Below are 19351 nucleotides of genomic sequence, written 5' to 3'. Positions count from 1 at the left end.
GCTGTGTGCCAGAGAGCTCAAAGCAGGCTGGCCTGGTGCCCCGGAATATTTCTGCAGAACACTCTGCATTTCACCCCTTTGCTCTGGCTCAGTGCACAACTCCAGCACTGCAGGCGCTTCCTCCCAGAGCCGTGTGAGGCCCCGGCTCCTGCAGATGTGACCTGACAAGCTGTCCCTGCCTGCCGCTGGCCTCGCTTCCCCCGGCAGAAGCGCCGTGCCTGAAGGAGGCTGCCCTGTGCCGGAGCCTGCGGAGCAGCCCGGCTCCCTCCCCTGTGCCCAGAGCGCTGCACACACTGCTCGCCTTGGCCAGGAGTTAGAGGGCAGCCGGCACAAGGGTGGCAATCCTCAGCCAGGCCTGCAGCCCTCGGCTGTGGTTTGCCTTTCTCTGCTCCTGTGCACGCTCCGGACGGCCGATGCCACCGGTCTGTGCTGTGCCCAGCACGGCCACGCTTCCCCTCGGGAGCAGCCGGCTGCCAGCTGGGCTCTGAGAGCGCAGGATTCGCCCGGGGCCCCCAAGAGGCACCCAGGGCCGGGCTGCTGCCTCTTGCAGCTCCAAGGGCCTCCTTGCAGCTGCCTCTGCCCCGGCTCAGGCTGCTCCGGGCTCTGCCAGGGCTCTGCTGGGGCTCCAGCCTGGGCAAGGCGGGGCCTGGGCTCACCCTGCAGCCGCTGACAGCTCTGCACCAGCTCTGCGCCTTTCCCAGCAGCCTCCCTGATCTTTCTGCTGTCTCACTTGGGCAAAACTCTCCCCCAGACAAAGAGATTGCACTTAGGGATACAAATGCAAGTGGCAGGAACCCAAATGCTCTCGAGTCAGAGCTCAAGGCCTGCATCTGCACAGGGTATTTGGGCTGCCCCACTCGTCCTTTGGTTCTGCCTGCAAATGCCACTGCCCTTTCTGCCTCAAACACAAGTGCCACAGCTGGGTAAAACCCAGCCCCTGGGCCATATTCCAAAGGCACTGCGGTCCGGAGAGCATGACGAAAGAAGAGCCTACTCCCCCTTCAAACCGTACCAAAGAAGGCATCAATGTCACTTTCCACCTCTAAGCAAAAATGGACAGTTCAGAAGGAAATGTTGAGCATTCTCACAGGCTCAGAAGGAGGACAATCTTCAAAATGACTTGAGGTTTCAGAAACTTTATTTACAATCCTAAGCCAAAATATTACCCTACAATCCTAGGCTAAAATCCTACTCTACAGTCCTAGCTACAATCCTACTCTACAATCCTCAACAATGCTGGTGATGGAAGAAAAAATTTTTAAGTGACTGGTCCATTCCTGTCAACTCCTTCCACTTCTTAAATGTAAGGATGAGTGGCACCAGGCTGGATGTAGGCTTGGCCGATGTTACAAATGGATGCTGCACAAAGAAAAAAAAAAAACAAGAATGAACCATTACTTTTCAAGCTAAGAGCCCCAAAGGCAGGGTAATCTTTTTTTCAATGAAAAGGGGATTGAGTCAGAGTAGGTCTAAGGAGCAACAGTGGGACAACAGTGGCACAGCTTACTGCAAGAGCTGCTAAGTGCCCCAGGCCTGGAAATATTTCAGGTCTGAGCATCCTGATCTCTTTAAAGACGCCCCTGCTCATTGCAGGGCACTTGGACCAGATGACCCTTACAGGCCCCTGCCAGCCCAGCCCAGTCTAGGATTCCTGGCTGTTCTCATTTGAACAGCACCAAGAGTGGAGGCGAGGAGGACGAGGCTCATCTGATGCCTGGCACTTCAGTGCAGGAGGAGCCCGTCCCTGGGACACTGTTTCCCCTGCAGCCCCTTGGCATTTTACCTGCAGCAGCTCCTTGGCAGACCAGCGCCGCTCCTCGTCTCTCTGCAGGCAGCAGCTCAGGAAGTCACGCAGCAAAGGGGAGAGGAGCTTGGGCTGCCGCAGCTCTGGGATCCCTTTGATGGCTATCAGGAATCGAGCCTGGAGAAAAAGGAAAGACGAGTCTCTCAGATGCTTCTTTCACATCTGGAACTGCTCTCCCAGATCCCATTGTTTCAGCTGCACTCTGCAGTGGCTGTTTCTGCCGTGGCACAGAGGAAGAGATGACTTTCCTGGACCAACAAAAAACCCAAAGCCTGATGCAGTCACAGCTTTTCCAGCATCCAGCAGATCTTGCCCTGGCAGCTGATTTCATTGACTGACCTCCTTAGTGGAAACTACATCAGCAAAAGCACCTTTGCTTCTCCGAGGATTCACCTGACCAGCTTGACAGGCTAGTTGGAAGAGGGACTTTGCTCTACTAACTCACTCTAGTATTACCAAGGAGTATGACATGAAAAGCATCTCTGCAGCACTTGTTGGTCCCTTAAGCACAGCTGCTATAAAAGTCATCAAGCTTTTTCCTTGGTTCTTGAAAACAATGGTAATTAAAAGTAAAGAAAGGAAATCCCTCAGTTAAGGCAAGTTTCCCTGTGAGAAGAATGGGGGTACACTTCTCTCCAAACCACTGTTTTAGAAACTTTGTTGGGTTTAGGTTTCTTTCCTTCATTTCAGGAAAGATAACAGCAGCTCTAAGATGCTTGTTTGCTGCTATTAGGGCCATCTACAAAGCCAAAAGAGCTGGAAGGACTTCTAAGCCAAAGCCCAATATTGCCTGAGAAGGGAGATGGTTTACCTGGGCTAAGGCTTGAGTTCCCCCACGGATGCAACCAAAACCCCAGCAGATGCTGATGTGCTGCAGGGACATTTTCAGAAAGGGACCGTGGTGGAAGTAGTTCCAGCAGATGGCAATGGGATTTTGTCCAATGGCACACAGAACGTGGGATGGGGGAGAAAGACAGCAGGATCAGAGAGTATTTACACCTTACCACGAGAGGACCTTTATTCCAGTAAGGAGGTTTTCCTTCCACCATTTCAATGCCCACAATTCCAAAAGACCAGATGTCTGCTTTGGGGCCATAGGACTCAGCTTTTGCAATTTCAGGCGCCATCCACCAATCAGTCCCGGTCACCGATCTCCGTCTACTCTGCTCAGGGGTGAGTTGAGCAGAGAGGCCAAAATCAGCTGGGGAGAAAGCAAAAGAAGGTTTTTATTTGAATCCTGTGCAATTAGGAAAGCAAGGAAAAGAATTGCCCAGTTGAAGTTGGAGAATGTGCTGCTGAATCTCCTGGACAACTGTCCCTGCTCTGTTTCCTCAGGACTTTAGCCAAGGAAATATGGTGCTGGCTGCTTCAAAAATCCCCACATTTTTTACACGGCCTCCAGCAGTGTCTTTTGTTCCCCTGAAGCTTTAGACCTGTAGCCCCCTCCCTCTGGAAGGGACACACACAGAGCAATGCCACTGTGCACTGCTCGATCCTTGCCATTGGTCTGTGCACGTTGCCACCGCGTGGTCAGCTCACAACAGGCTCCCTGCACTGCCACCAGCACCATTTTGGGGGGGCTGGCACTCACTCAAAAGCAGCCCCACAGCCCACATATCCCTGGAACGCTGCACCTGCCCAAGAATATACTGACCCAGCTTGACAGAGCCATCCGTTTTGAGGAGAATGTTGAGGCTCTTCACATCTCGGTGTATCACGTGGTTGGAATGGAGAAAATGCAGTCCTTGCAGGCACTGAGAGAGAAACCAGAAACAGGAGGGCAAAAATCAGTGATGTGATTTCATCACACAAGAAAGGAAAGAGCTCTCCAAGATTCCCTCTCCAGGGGAATGAGGAGTAATGGCAGAAGACAGTGCCATTGAGGGCAAGAGCTCGCTGCTCCAACACAGGCAGAGCAGCACCTTTCTAAAGAAAGGCATGTCAGCTTGTCAAAGAGCAACAGCAACTGCTGGTGTAGACTCTGCCCTGCAAACCAGCCAGGACGATTGCTGCTGCAGTGCATGTGCTCAGAAGTACAGAGCATTCTGGCTGCACTGATAACCTTTCCAGCTGAGGACTCAGAGAAATGAGTCTTTCTTCTTTGCTGCTGCTTTCAAACAGTGCCACCCCCACCTTTGCTTTTACAGGCAAGGAATGCAGTGCAGACAGGCCAAAGTTTAGAGAGGCAAGATGGAGAAGAGCAAATACAAGAGCCAGAGTGAGAATGCAACAGCAGGAGAGAAGAGGACAAGAACAGAGTCCAGTGAGTGCAGGGGCACTGGCAGGCACTTCGCTTGAGAGGCTCTTGCTTGCCCAGAGCATATCAGCCACACAGAAACAAAGCCTGGCTCATGGAATCACTCCTGTCCTGAGCCCCTTTCCCAGACAATACTGCCCACGCCCTGGGACGCACAGATGGGATCCCTCACCTCTCGACTGATGGTTGCAATGTGGTGTTCACATATGCGAACCTCAGCGATGACATCCTTCAGAGTGCCTCCATCCATGTACTCCATCACCAGCCAGAGTTCGTTGAGCACAAGGTAGCTGAAAGAAGGGAACAAGGCCATGCAGATGAACATGCATACATTGGTTTCTTTGCTTGATTCTTGTTTCCGGGTCCCTTTGTGACATAGACAGAATTCAAGGAATAGACATTCCCTCCAGGCTGTGCATTGTTTGCAGTCTGTGCAGTCTCAAGGAGAACAGCACATCTGTGAAAAAGGAGATATTTTAGATGGCCAGCAAGCAAAAAGTACAGTTTAGTATCAGCCAAGATGAAAAACCTGCCCCGCATGGTATTTCTGGAAAGGAGCACCTAGTGTTCCTGGCATGGCCAGCCCTGGAAAAGAGGGGCAACAATCCAAGGGAAATCCTCTCTAGCATGCTTCATCAGCATTGAAGAAACTTGAAAAAATCAATCCTGAGACAACATGGAGGCAGTGAGCTTACTTAGTATGGGAGGGTTGATTCAGGTTTTTGGCCAATGTTCCAACTCAGTGTTTGAAAGCCAGGGAAGACACATGCAGGCAAAATACACTCTCTTCCCATTCACTGGAGATGAGTAGAGAAATAATAATTAACTAATTATTAACAGCTCTATTTTCTGCCAGTGTCCAAAGTGGGTTTTTAACCTCGCATGCTTTAACTATGTAAACAAACCTTCATGGGAAGAGACCATGACCACTCACCTGTCTAAATAATCCACAATATGGGGACTCTTATTCTTCTTCATGATCATGATTTCATTTAGCGTTTGTTGATTCCTATTCAGTCCTTGAAGATTGATTTTCTTGATGGCCACCTAGAATGACACAGAAAATCAGTAACTTTAGAAGCTGGTGGAAGGAGACCACAACACACATGGAGCGAGTGATTTTGCAATGACACAGGTGAGCTCTGCCAAAGTGCCTTGCGATTAGACAAAGGAGTAATTAGGAACTGACATTCCTACAGCTCATTTCTCTGCTCTTTTGGGGGCCAGTTCCAGGACACGTGGCCACTGACCACATTTTGCCTTGTCCACTTGTTAGCAATGGTGTGTCAACTCTCATCCCCAAAGCTCTGAGCACACTCTCTGTTTCTCTGTCCGTACTTCAGAGGAAGAAATGCGTGCCTTGGTACTCTGTGGATACATCTTGGGCTATAGGCAGGGCTTGGGGCTTTCAGGGATGCCTTGCAGATCTCTCCCTATGTGCAGTTCCCAAGTGCAGCACTGCAGGTGGCTAAGGAACTGCCAGGAACATTCAGATGTATTTGCTGGCAGCCAGAAATGGGAATTCAGGACTCTGAAGCCGTAGCCCCAGAGAGCAGTGAGATGCTCCAAGGCACCACCTTTGTTGGAGCAACTGAGAGCCAGGGAGAGCGTCCTTCTCTGAAAGGAACCGCTGCCCTCCTTGCCTTCCTTCTGGCAGCTGAGCAGGACAAAGACTGTCCCAAATGCAGCTGGCTGGCTGGCACCAGTCTGTGCTTCTTGTGCCTTTGCAGCACAGCTCTAGCCACAGCTGCAGCCACAGCTGACACGAGAGAGGAAAGCCCTGGAGAGCAGCAGAATCTGCGGGGGCTCTTGACATTTACCTGTCGTCCGGTGGCAGTGTCGATGGCTCTGCAAACCTCTCCAAAAGCCCTAGAAACAAAACAGCAGCAAAGAAAGGAGAAGCCATTTAGACCTTGGAGTGAAAGCCAGCCCAGACAGGAGATGTCTGCTGGAAACGCCTCCAACCTGCAGCATGCAGGAGGGCTCTGCCAGAAGGCAGATGATGCATTTTCCTCTCCAGTGCATGGGCACTGGGCCTGTTTCTGAAGCATTGGGGTTTAGTGCCTCAGCTCAAAAGGCCAGGTGATTCTTTCATCTTGGATTTCAGTTTCTAAACTGGGCAGTTTTTATCCTGATCACACTATTTCCTTCAGCAAACTCTTGGGAAGAAATGTTCCTTCAAACAGTTATCTCCCTGCTACAAAAAGGGGTGGTTGCTGTTTCTGGCAATGAAATCCAAGTGTCTTTGACAATTCCTTCTGACCACACTTCCAAATTCTGGCTGGTACTGAGAGATGGGGCAGACTAACCCCAGTGTCTGAATATGTTTGCAACTTGCCTGACTTCACCCTTGACAGATATTCCAGCAGCAAATCGTTGCCCCATGATTGCGTACAAGTAACTGTGGTTGGACTCACCCTCTGCCAACAATTTCCTCTTCCATGTATTTCCTTCGGGGATTTTCCATGCTCGCCCTTTGCCCTGAGGGAAACAAAATGCAAGATGCTCACTTGAAAGCAGACATCCCACCATCCAAGAGATACAAAAGGCAGCCCTGCTGGGGCTGTACAGTCTGGCCTTCTGAGTCCTTTGTGGCCAGCTGGGTAACAACAACAACAACAACAATTGCAACAAGACAGGCAGCTCTGCAGCACAAGCAGGCCAGCACAGAGAATGATTTTCTACAGTCCTTTGAAGAGATGCCTTGGCAGAAAACAAAGCACAGGGAGATGCATTCCCAGGAGAGGAGGGCATCTTCCCCACCTTGCAGCAGTTTGCCAAAAGAATGCCTTTCCCTTTGTAAACCCAAGCAGCTCATGCTCTAACCAATCCCAAGGGGCCTTCAGCAGCAGGACCCTCACCCTTGATGAGCAGGCTGAGCTGGAAGACGCCCTTGCCCGTGGCCCACGTGAAGAACCACACTGCTTCTCCTCCCCCTGACAGCAGGGATCAGTCCCTGCCATTGCACTCGCCCTCTCAGCCCCGCACACGTGCCCACCTTCCCGCAGCGGGCAAGGGCAGCAGGGACAGCAGTGCTCCTCAGGTGCCGGCGGGACACGGACAGCTGCCCAGAGGAGATGCTGACCCTCTGTGAGCCCAGCCCAGGCCATGCAGGAGCCGGCCCAGAGCAGGGGCTGCTGCCTCGGGGCAGCTCCGCGCTGCAGCGGCCGGCCGGCAGCGGGACTCTCCCAGCTAAGGAAGGCTCCAGCCTCGGCACTCACACCAGCCCTCAGGGCCAGGGCAGCCACCGCCACAAAGCTGCCAAAGCCCAGGCACCAGCACTGACAAGCAATGGCAAGAAGGCACGGCCACACCCAGCCCCTTCCAAGCTGCTGCCCCCACTGAGGACACAGCAGGATTGGCTTGGAGAGCAGACACACCCAGGTGCACATCAGTGCCCTTTTGTGCCAACAGGTGACGGGAGACAGAGAGTCAGCTGGGCTCTCTTCTCAGCCCCACCAGGTCTTATCTGAGGGCACAGGACCGGCAGCTGCTCTGGGCAAGAAGCAGCTTCAATGACTTGTGCTGTAGAATCACAAAGGGCTTGATGTGTTTTCCTAGAGACTGGTCTGAGCAGGGCTTGGGCCAGTGGGTAGCATTCTAACAGTCATGGGAATGACTGGGAATCAGGTAGGAAAAAGTGTCATGGATCTGAGGAATATACAGCAGAGGGGCTGGAGGCTCACTCCTGAGAAATGCCTACAGCGCACTTTTATCTGATCATGCCCCAGGCCTATGTCTCTTGGATGCATCTTTCTAGGAACAAAACTAGGTTATTAAATACTGATTGTAATAAAAAGATCTGGCTTTTTTCATTGGGGGCACAAAAAAACCAGCTCTTGCTCTCTGTTTCTGCTGTCACCTGATGTTCTTTCCAAAGAGTCCTCACTGACAAATATATAATATTCTCATTAAAAAACCTGCAGATGTAGTAGTGGTAAATAAGAACAGTCATCAAAATGATGCCACTAAGACACATGGGGCAGAAGAGCTCCTTCAAGATGGAGAAAAAACCTCTACCCAAAAAAAATCCGTAAAAAAACCTAAACTAAAACCACAACCAGAAGACAAAATGCCAAAACCAATCAATTTCCGTGAAGGTTTTTTTTGCTCGGATGGCGGATGAGAAGTCAGGAGTCTAAGGAGAATTTAGGAAGCTAACTATTCTGTCCAGTTTGGCCACTAGCACACAGGACTTGCCCAGATCATTTGCTAGCTCACAGCCTTCTGCTGATGCAAGGATAACCCCTGCTTCTGCCTTTAGCAGATGGGGAAGCTCAGGCAAACCCCAGGCACGTCCAAGCTGCCCTCAGAGGCAGCGGGAACACCCAGAGCACTCTCTTGCTGCCTTGGAGCACAGCCTCTCCTGTGGGGAGCCCTAAATGCTCCTGGGACACCAAAGTGAGGAGGATCATTGGGTCCAGCTGTGCTGGCACGTGCACACCATACACTGTCCCTCAGAGAAGAAAGACACAAGACATACTCAGGAGCTCCAGGGACTCATCCTCATCATGCTCCATCTCCTGTTGCTGAGCAGAAGCCGTGTCAGTGCTGGAGATGAACGAACTGCCGGGGTTCCACTGCACAGCTTGGCCAGCACTAGTGCCTTCAGGTGACACTGCTGCTCCTGCAGGTTCAACAGAAGAGCCTGTGGAGATCTGAGACAACAAAGGAGTTGGTGTCAGAAAGAAAAGTGGCTGGCAGAGATTAGCTCCAGATCCCATTTCAAATGCAAGCCCTTAGCAAGATGCTGTCAGCCACATGCAGGGCTCTGCCATGGGTTTGTTTTGATGTCCACTCCTCAAACTGGATGGCTCAAAGCCAAAGGCTGGTTTGACTGGAGTGCAAGGCCAGATTCATTGTCTATTTTCTCCAAAATGCATTTGCGTGGGTTTTCTGAAGGGTGACTGCAAAAATGACCATTCCACTTTCTCCCAAGGATGCTTTTCCCCCTCCAAGGGCTGCAGACACACTTGCAGCTCTTTGTTCAAATGTTCTACCTTCTCCCATGGAGTCCTCTTTTCCTCCGGCATCTTCTGAACGTGCCCAACCGGCAGCGCTGCTGCTTGGGACAGTTTCTGTGCCTCACAGGAATCTTGGGCCTCCTTGCTGCCAGTCACTTGATGGAAATCTTTGCAGGCTGCCAGGCGAGATGTCAACACTTCCACCTCAAGTCAAAGAGAACAAAGCAGTCAGAGAGTCCAGCTTGTCCCTGTCAGCCAAGAGTCATCGACTGTGAGGAAAGGGAGAGGACCAGATTCACAAGGGATACAGACAGCTTCTTTCCAGATCCATCTGGGTCACCGTGTTCACCTGCAAGAACATCTCAAGAAACAAGGAGAGCAGGAAGAGGCCAGCAGGAATGCATTCAGATGACTGCTGGCCAAAAGGCCAAAGCACTAGTGCCACTGTGCAGGGCAGCAGCTGAGATTCAGCAGAGCAGGGAGTGTCCTTCAGAGTGCCTGTGACACACACCGGAGCAGGACGGCACTCAGAGGCATCACCCCACCCCCCTGCTGCTCTGCAGGGGAAAGGCAAGAAGGGCAGAAAGCACCAGGTTGGTGACTGCAGTGGCTATTGCTCTTTCACTCACTTGTTTCTGTAGAGCCTCTCGCTTCTCAAGGAGACAAATTTTCGCTCGGCATTCTGTTTGAATCTCCATTTCTTCCTCCAGCCTCTTCTCCCATGCCTTGATCCTAGCCCGAGTTTTCTGCAGCTCTGCCTGCAGCTTGTCTCCAAAGTTCCGTAAAGAACAGGAGACAGAACCTTCCATCAGGGGAGTGGCTACTACTCCTCCGCTTACATGGTTTTGTTGATTGCCCCTCTCCTGATGGAGTTTCCATTGATCCTCAGTTCTCCTGATGTCTTCCCTGCTCTTCCTCCTCGCTGCCATCGTGTCACTCGGAGGTTTGGGCGGTTCTGCTTGTGCCTCTGCCTCCACGTTCTGTACACACAAATGCAGAGCAAGTGACTGGGAGATGCCATCAGGCTCAGCTTTTTCCTTTTTCAGCGTACAAATCATATTCATTCAGCCACTTCTTTCTGCTTCCCTGCCCACCTCTGCTTCCATTGTAACCCTCCTGTCCCAGTGCTGATCTCTGCAGATGACAAGGCTCTGTGCTTTCAGTGCCTGGGGGACTCCTGGCCTCCTCAGTCCCAAGAGCTCCATTGAATTCCCCTCTCCCTGCCCTTCACTCTGTCCCACTGTGACACTAGCAGTACAATCAGCCTCCATCTGGGGCTGAAGCTCCAACAGCCTCTTTGGAAGCTGACAGGGAACGTGTCTTTTGCCACACAAGAGAAGAGATGCCCTCCAAAGATTCACGGACAACACATCATCTCTTAGCAGCTTATTAAAAGCCAAAAGACAGGTGGACTCCGAGTGCCTGTCAGCTCTGCTACTGACTGCTCCGCCTGAAGAGGCAAAAGAACAACCTGGCAACAAAGGCACCAAGATCCCTGTCTTCAAACAGCAACTCCACATCCCCAGTGTGTCTCTGAAATGCTCCCGGGTAAGCACAGCCAAGAAGCTCATGGGCACGAACCACCCCAAAGAGCTTGTGTTCTCAGATCAAGACTTTTGGTGCCTGTGGGTACTTGGCACGTCTGTGGAGAGGGACAGGTGTCCCCAGACCACAGCGTCCCCCACGTATCCACCAAGGCTGAGCACAGTGCCTTTGACATGCTCCCTCCTCTGCACACAGGGAACCTTCCTGCTCCAGGCTGGCCCCTATCAGAATCCCAGCAAGCTGGGGCCTAAACATGGCAGCTCAAAGCCCATTTTCCAGCTGTCACTGGCTGAGGGGAATGGCTAGGTCTGGCAGGACTGCAGCACTCGGCATCCTCAGCCACCAACAGCAAGAGCTGGCTGCTCAGAAACTTGCAGCTCTGCCTCGCACTAAAGACAGCACCCTCCAGAAGTGGCACTTACTGTCTGGGAAAGTTCCGGCTGTGGTGTGACAACAGCTGGAGCCTTGTGGTCATTTGGCTCCGCGTTGGCTTCTTGTCCAGGAGCAGAGGAAGCCAGAGGAGAGTCTGCTCTTGGTTCTGGGATCTGTGGACAGACAGGAGCGTGAGACACAGGCTCATTTAGAACCTTCTTTCTCTTCAGCTCTAGAACCAGCTCTACTAAGCACAAATCATCAACTTTGAGAGCAAGGGGATTCTAAGTCACTCTGACTAAATTCTAATGAGCTGATTCAACTGGACACTGCAAATGGCTCCAAATTACATATTCCCCCGACTACTATCAGGAAGCACATTCTCTCTGCAAAACTGATCTTTTAGTTCTTTTAAAGCTCTGAAATGGAAAATTAGGAAATAGGCAGTGATGCCTTTGCTCTTGCTGCTGCAGACATGGAAATGGATTTTCTTGCAGCCTACTCAGCTGGCCCTCTACACTCTACTGCCACAGGCCAAGCTCACAGCTTGCTGCACAATTTTAAACACCAGGAACTTCAAATGTTCTTTCCTTACTCACCTCGGGATCAGCACCTCTGAATACCTGGCTCAGGTGACCTGCAGTGGACAAGGGAAAATGAAGCAGATGCTTTGAGAAAACTGGAGACAACCGCAGCATTTTTAGAAGACCTTCCAAGAAGGCCTCCCAGTCTACATTTTCAAAGTTGTCCTGCTTGACCCAGCAATGGAGGAATTGGCAAACTCTGCTGCCACAGACTCTCCCACGGAGGGAACGCAATTCCTGCAGGCTCCCTTGCAAATGCTGCCCGCACGGCCGTGGCTACACACACCCCCTTTTGAGCTGAACATGTTGACAGGAGCTTTACCCAAGCGGCATCCCAATGGCCTTTCTGTTTCCAAATCAACTCAGTCACTAAGAAAGAGCAGGAAGACACAAAAACCAGGGTAGGTGACACCCAGGGAAAACCTCTACTTACGTGCCAGGTTAGTCAGGAAATAGCAGGAATAAGTAACTCCATAAACAGTGAAAACTGCAGCGGCGAGTTGCCCAATCATTGTGGCAACTGCTGTGCAAGTTTGCAGACTGCGCTCTAACGCTAGCTAAAAGGAGTCTCCTGTCAGTCGGCAGCTGCCCACTGACAAAAGCCTCAAGCACAGGACCAAGTTCCTGCACCGAGCAAGCCCAAGAGCTGCTCTGACACCCCTGAGGCCTTCCGGGCACCAAGGCAACCTTGCGATGTCACCACGACCACGTGGCAACCGTGCCCTGACATCACAAAGCAAAGCCCCGTGACGGTCTGTGAATTGATAGAGATGGATAGAGTGATGTTTGTGTTGGTCTAGGCTGCATTTTTACCTTTTCCCCCGCTCAGCTGCCTGTTTCAGCTCTTGTTTCTCCCCCTGTGCCCCCTGTGTCCCCTGTTGCCGCGCTGGGTCCCAGCTGGCGGCCGGGCCGGGCGGAGCAGCAGTTCCAGCCCCGGCTGTCCCTGGAGCGCTGGGAGCTGCCGGTGGCCCCAGGCACTGTCCCCTGAGCCAGTGCCATCTGCTGTCCTTGTCCAGGGGTGCTGCTCTGCAGGGGAGGAAGCAAGAACAGAGTGAAAGGCTTTGAAGATGGGGTGGCGGGAATCCCTCTGCTTAGATTTCTGTTTAAAGATATATGGACTGTAGCATAGAGAGGAATAATTACATGGATATTTATATATGCAAGTTACTATTTGTATAGGAATATTTCTGTATGTATCTTTGTATATTTATAAATGTATGCTACATATATATGTCTGTATATATGCATACATCTTTGTAATAACATATGTATGTATGGATGTAAGTATATGTATATGTAAGTATGCTGTTCTATGTGTGTTTTAATTCTATTCCCTATAAATAGAGTTGTGTAGGTATTTCTATTCATGCAGTTGGAGTTATATGGCTCTTTAAATAGGTATATTGGTATTCCTAGAAGTAAATATATCCAGTTTTCTATTTACATCTGTGTATTGACTTCTGTATTTTGAGGTGGGTGTATCTGGGTGTATCTTTCTATTTAAACATGTATGGAGATGTATAGTTGTGTCATTGTATCGATTGAGATCTTTGTAGACGACGGTTTAGATAGAAATACTGATATTTTTGTATTCCTAGATGGGCTTTAGGCTTGCAGTAATATGTAATAAATTAAGTTGCTAAACACCTAATTGATCTCTGTGTCTAGTGACTTGTTGTAGATGTTGGCAATAAATTAAGTTTTCTTAACTGAAGTGGATATTTCTATATTTTTACATGGCATTATTGTAAAAATCTAATAAATTCCTTTTTTTTAAGACTCAAATTGACATCAGCATAGTTCTGTATTGTCAGCGCAGGTGTAGCAATTTGTAATAAATGACATTTTCCATGTGAAATCAATTCTGGTGTATTTGTCGATCAGCAGCGCAGCTGTAGGAATCTGCAAGAAATTACAATTGTCAACTGCGATGGGCGTTTTGTGATTTGTGCTGTCCAGAGCAATGAGCAGTTTTATATACTGGAGGATTTTGGCCATGGAAATCTCCATCCGTGCCCAGCACATGCCCCACTTGCACTCAGGCTGGGCAAGGCAGGTGCAGATTTGGGATGGCAGCAGAGCCACACCTTGGCTGAGAACTCGCTGCAAAGGCTGCTGAGAAAACTCCGGGATTCCACGGAGCATCCAGCTCCAACCAGAGGCACCCAGGGAGGACAAATCCACTCGCCATGCCACGGGTAGCTCTTCAGGAAGCGCTCCAAGTGTCCCTCTGAAGGTCATCCTGGAGCCCAGGAGCCAACAGGGATCCTGAGCCAGCTCCGCTGCCTTTGGCAGCACTTTGCAAACGAGCTGCAGCAAGGGGGAGGCTGCAGGGCTGTGAGTGCTGCAGGCTGGGGATGAAGGAAGGGCCATGGACACCTGTGCTGACATGCTCCAGAATCCACAAGGATTCTGGGGGAGAAATGGCAAGCAACAAGTTCCCACAGCCACGACAGTGATGGAAGGCCTTGCTGTGAAGTTCCCTGGAGGAACTCCCAGGGGAGTTGCTGCTATAAGAACTAGTACCAGAAGGCACAAATGTAGTAACACTAGGAGATGGCCTCTAGGACCCACAGGCAATAGCTTAGGGAAAGATCAACTCTTTATTTGATATATTCTATTGATTATGGCATATCAAAATATAGAATATGCAGCATTATATTTGATAAATTGCATCTATGATACATATAAATATGTACCATTGAGTGCATTTTCATAAATATTTTCATTTCATATAGATCTGATATATTCTTCCCACTTGGGGGAGTGAAGATGTACTGCTGTTGAGAACCTTCTGCCCACACAGCAGTCAGGCCACAGGGCTGTGAGTGCACACCCACCCACCGTCCTTGCTCTTCTCGGCATCTTGGGGCTGCTGTTGGCACAGAACTGGGATGAATTGAACTCGACACACCTGTCCATGTCCAGCCTGTCATCAACGCTGATGTGGCAGGGCACAACACAGAGCTCTCAAATCACTCACATTATCATACATGCTTTCATTCCTGCTGGGGAATGGGGAACTTAGAAACACCAAAGACACAGAAAAGAGGTGGAAAAAGTTGGGATCTTTGGTACACTGCTGGTACCCTCATGGAGGAACATTTGTTGGGCTTTTTAAGGTGATAACTTTCCAAAAACTAGCAAAGCTGCTCAGCATCGGTCACCCAGTTGTGAATGGTTTTCTTGGCTTGGCAAAACTGCAGTGTTAACTGTGGACTCCGTCCTTGGTTCAAACCACCTGCCGTGACCTGCAGACAAAAGCACCAGCACCAGCAGAAGCTACATCAGCCACTTTTCTCCAAAAGCTCTCTTCAATATGCCAGAGGAAAGGAAAACATGTCAGACAGTGTGGACTAATGACAAGACTCTGAGCAACAGTTAAAAAGCCAAGGGCCACAGCATTCTGGGACACCCCTCGTGCTCCAAGGCAGCCAGGCCGCCCTGGCTGCCCGGGATCCTGCGCTCCACGGGCTCTGCAGAGCTGCACAGCGGGGAGGCAGCCTCGGGCACCTCCGGCCCTGGGCACCAGTGGCCTTCTTGGTCTGGACGGCTGCCTCTGGGCAAATGCAGCCTGCTGGCCCTCTGCTCTTGGCCCTAGCCCGGCCTTGCAGGGCTAATCCTGCTCCCGCTCTGAAAAGTGCTCAAGAGGGACTCATTTGTTTCCAGCTTTCCAGGGCATTGATTTGCACCACAAAATACTGAAGGACTAAGGCCTGAACAACAGGCCCTGAGCTAAATCTGCCCTCTGGATGACCCTTCCAACCAAACTTTCAATGGATCTGCTCCTTAACCAAGTGTTACTATCATTAGGATCTATGCATTCATTCATTGGTGAAACACGTCTTTACCTTTCAGCATGAAGAAACCAGACAAGGCCACATCTGGCCTTGCTTCCTCCTTGAGCCCTGGACAGGCTCAGGGAGAAAACCAAGAGGAGAAGGAAATCAGATCTCCTGCCCCAGAAGGTCTGTCAGATTGCTCGTTCAGCACTGTCAAAGCTGGGCTACTCTCACAGTGCAGTCAGAAGCCTGGTGGCCAAGAAAGGGGGAGGCAGTGTAGGATTTCCTAGTTCCTCGCAGGGACTTTCCCGAGCTTTGCTGGGACAGCTTTCCCCACCTGATGAGTGGATCTGGATGAAGGATAAAGTAAAAAGGGTGTCTGCTGATGTATCTTTCTTAACCACTAGAGGCAACCTTTTGTACCAGTGATAAGGTGCATTGCTTACCTTCTTCTTTTCTGATTTGTCTTTGCACTCCTGCATGATAGTAAATGACACTGTTGCTTCAGCTGGTGTCTGTGTCTGTGTCTGTGACTCTCCCTGTTGCAGACAGGTAAAAAATGTTATTAAAGAAAGGTCTTATGGAATATGGATGAGGCCATGCTACTTTAGCTAAGCAGCTAGCAATAGCCTGCAAGCTCCCAGTTGAAAACTGTTTAGAGAAAGAGAAGTTTGTTCACACAACAGCCTATTCTTAGGGAGAAAAACAAGTGCATCTGCATAAATATTAGCTCTGTTCCATCAGAACCCACCAAGGAAAAATGGAAACAACCTGAAACTTAGCACATACACACAAATGACCTTCTGACCAATAAATGAGGCAGTAAGGAAACTACCCGCCAACGGGTGTGGTGCATGAGGTCCCTGAAAACTGGACAAAAGAAGCGATGTGAATAAAGAATTGGCTTTATCTGCATGAAGGATATGGAGTCTCGGCTGATTCATTACAACATCTCCCCACCACCAAAAAAAACACACAGCCAGTTGAGCACAAGACCTGCCTCTCTGCCAGCCCATTTCTTGGAAAACACCCCTGATTGCCATCTCTGCAAGTGCAATCCCCACTTTCCAACTACCTTTTCTGCAGCCAGGCGAGAAAAGTAGTCGCTCTCAGCTCCGGACACCTCCAGACACCAACTGCTTTCAGCAGTCACAAGCCTGAAATATCAACTTCCTTACTGAACCAGCCCACTGGGAGCTCACACAGGGAGGCCTTTTGTCCAAGGATACCCACACCAGAGCTCGAGGCTGGAGCAGTTTGAAATGCAACACCTCCAGAGTTTAAACCTCCCTTTATCAAATGAGAACATACCAACCTGCCCCAAAGGGAAAGGAAAGAGAAGCTCTTCTCCCACAACAGCAAGCTCTGTGCTTCCTTTGGTTCCAGTGGAGAGTGGAGGCCATGGGCTACTCCTCACTTTGGGAAGGAACCTTGGGAAATGGCCTGACCTGGGAGACCAGCAGAGGGAAGTTCCCCAAAAGGTATGGAAAAGGATCTCTGCAGGGAAAAAGAAAAAAAAAAAAAAGGTTAATTGAAACTTTTCAAAAAGTTCTCAGACAGAAATTTCTGCCCCAACATGACAACCCCAAAGTCTCTGTGGTTTTTCAGGACACATCATTTTTGTCAGTGCCCCCAAGCACAATCAGCTCCCCAACAAGACTTCAAGAGTAAAGGACAAACCTTCCCCCCTCACCTCTCCACACCAGCTCTAGGGAGTCTCTGTCCATTGCAAGATCTCCTTGGTCAGTCTGCATTGGCAAGAGCTGGCTGCAGGAGGCATTTGCATTGGAAATCTCCCCAGATGGGGGGAAAAACAGAAGAAGCGATTCCTGAGGAAAGAAAATGGCAACGTCATTTGGGAAGACAGCGGCGTGAGCTCCCTACAAGTGAAGGCCTTTCATCCCTGGCATAAAGCAACATCCATCCATGGGGCAGCACTAGCGTTTTGATGACAATGCTGACAAAATCACTGCCCCTTCCTGCTGCTGTTGCTGACAGCGAATCATGAGAAATGTTCCAACTCTGCAAAAAACAGGCAGAGATGGCGAGAAAAAAACAGTTAGTGTGCTGAAAAGGTGGCCAAAAGAATGCTTTCTAATGTCCCCTTTTCATCCTTTCCCCAGCCAAGACAAAGCAATGGCCTTTTCCTCCGTCACCGACGGTGACCCAGGCACAGGATGCAGCATGGGGACAGACTCCACCACAGCTCTCAGAGCCCACCCTGCCCAGGGGCTTCCCGTGCCGAGCCGAACCGAGCCGAGCCGAACCGAGGCGAGCCGAGCCGAACCGAGCCGAGCCGAACCGACCCGAGCCGAGCCGACCCGAACCGAGCCGAGCCGAGCCGAGCCGAGCCGAGCCGAGCCGAGCCGAGCCGAACCGAGCCGAGCCGAACCGAGCCGAGCCGAGCCGAGCCGAACCGAACCGAGCCGAGCTGAGCCGAACCGAGCCGAGCCGCGGCCGTTGGTCTCCGGTCGTTGTGGCCACAGTCGGCGATGGACGCCATGCCGGAGCTGCCGCTGCCCGCCGGGCTCAGCGCCGGCACCTTCCCCGCCAAGCTGTGGCGCCTGGCAAACAGCCCCCGCGTCCGCTCCGTGCGCTGGGACAGCCAGGCGCGGGGGCTGCTCATCGACCGCTCCCTCTTGGAGCGGGAGCTGCTCGGCCCGGGCGGCTCCCAGGGGCCGGCCCCGCACACCTTCCGGGCCACGCAGTTTCGCAGCTTCCTGCGCCAGCTGAACCGCTACGGCTTCCGCAAGGGGCCGGGCTGGGTTGGCGCAGCCGCGCCGGGCGATGCCGGCGCCTGGCTCCACTACAGGAAACCCTGGTTTCGCCGCGACCCGCCCCGACCTCCTGCTCCGCATCAGGCGCCGGAGCGCGGCCAACAGGCAGCGGCCGGCGGCGGGGCGGGAGGGGCGCAGGCGCCCGCCCTGCGGCTTCAAGCCGCTGCCCAGGGAGCGGCCGCCGCTGCCGCCCGGGCGCCCGCCCCGCGGCTTCCTTCTGCTGCACAGGGAGCGGGTGCTGCCGGACGGCCGGGAGCTGCGCTGTCCCCGGCCCGGCCGCTTCCAGCAGCCGCCCAGGGAACGGCCGCCGCTCGCCTGGCGCCCGCCCTGCGGCTTCCACCTGCTGCACAGGGAGCGGCCGGGGCCGGCCCGGCGGGAGGGGCCGAGCCGCTTCCAGGAGCTCTATGGGCAGCGGCCACTGCCCGCCCCGCGGGAGGTGCTGCGGATCCCGCCCTGCCACTTCCTCGGCTTCCACGGGGAGCGGCTGTGGCTGCACGGACAGGAGGGGGCCCCCAGCCGCTTCCTGGAGCTCTACGGGGGGCAGCTGCCCCCGCTCGACCGGGAGGTGCTCAGGATCCAGCCCTGCAGCTTCCAGCAGCTCCCCAGGGAGCAGCAGCCCCCAGCCTCCAACCCGCCAGCTAAGAAAAGAACTTTTGGCTGTTAGTGCCTCTTTGGTATTTGGTTCTTTTGTTTTCATTGTTTTCTCCTCTGTGCAGATCTTCAGGGCCGTGCTGAGGATCCCGTCTGAGCAGGGATGATGTCACAAAGCCTTTTCCACCTGCCGCCATCACCTGGCCGTGGTCTCCCTGTTCCTCAGCACTGTCATGTTTGCTCACCTGAAGCCCCCCTCCATCTCCTCCCCATCCCCGGATCTGGCCCTGTCAGTTCTGTTCTCGCTGGTGCCTCCAGCCGTGAACCCCCTCATCTGCAGCCTGAGGAAGCAGGAGCTCGAGGCTGCAGTGTGGAAGACTGATGGCTGGATGGTTTCACAAACATTAAACTGCTGGCCAGTTTCTCAAAATCACTTGTCATAAAAGTCATTTTTGATACCTCTTGTTGCTTTACTTTGGAGGTTCTTTTCCTTTGTTTTACTTTTGTAATATTGTCCACAAAGCAGTGTCACTGTTTGTGCCATTTCTCATTTTGTTTCTCTCCACCTTCCCTGTGGCCACAGACTGTGTCAATGAGGGGCTGCCCTCCTGGTGGCTTTAAAGGAACCCAAGGATCTGGCAGGCAAGTTTTCTGCAGAGATCCCCCTTTGGTTCT

General features: G+C 51.9%; 1 long non-coding RNA gene across 1 annotated transcript; it reads right to left on the bottom strand.

Moving 5' to 3' along the window:
• Nucleotides 1-11099: 11099 nt before the first annotated feature.
• On the bottom strand, nucleotides 11100-15443 carry LOC136303919 (uncharacterized). The gene is made up of 3 exons (XR_010724303.1): nucleotides 15378-15443; nucleotides 11542-11579; nucleotides 11100-11115 (listed from the first exon to the last, which is right to left on the bottom strand). It is a non-coding gene; the product is annotated as an uncharacterized lncRNA (long non-coding RNA).
• Nucleotides 15444-19351: the final 3908 nt, after the last annotated feature.

Source organism: Chamaea fasciata, unplaced genomic scaffold, assembly GCF_029207755.1.
Source record: "Chamaea fasciata isolate MVZ Bird 193981 ecotype frontalis unplaced genomic scaffold, bChaFas1.0.hap1 SCAF_43, whole genome shotgun sequence".
Lineage (NCBI taxonomy): Eukaryota > Metazoa > Chordata > Aves > Passeriformes > Sylviidae > Chamaea > Chamaea fasciata.
This window is presented reverse-complemented; position numbering and strand designations above follow the sequence as displayed.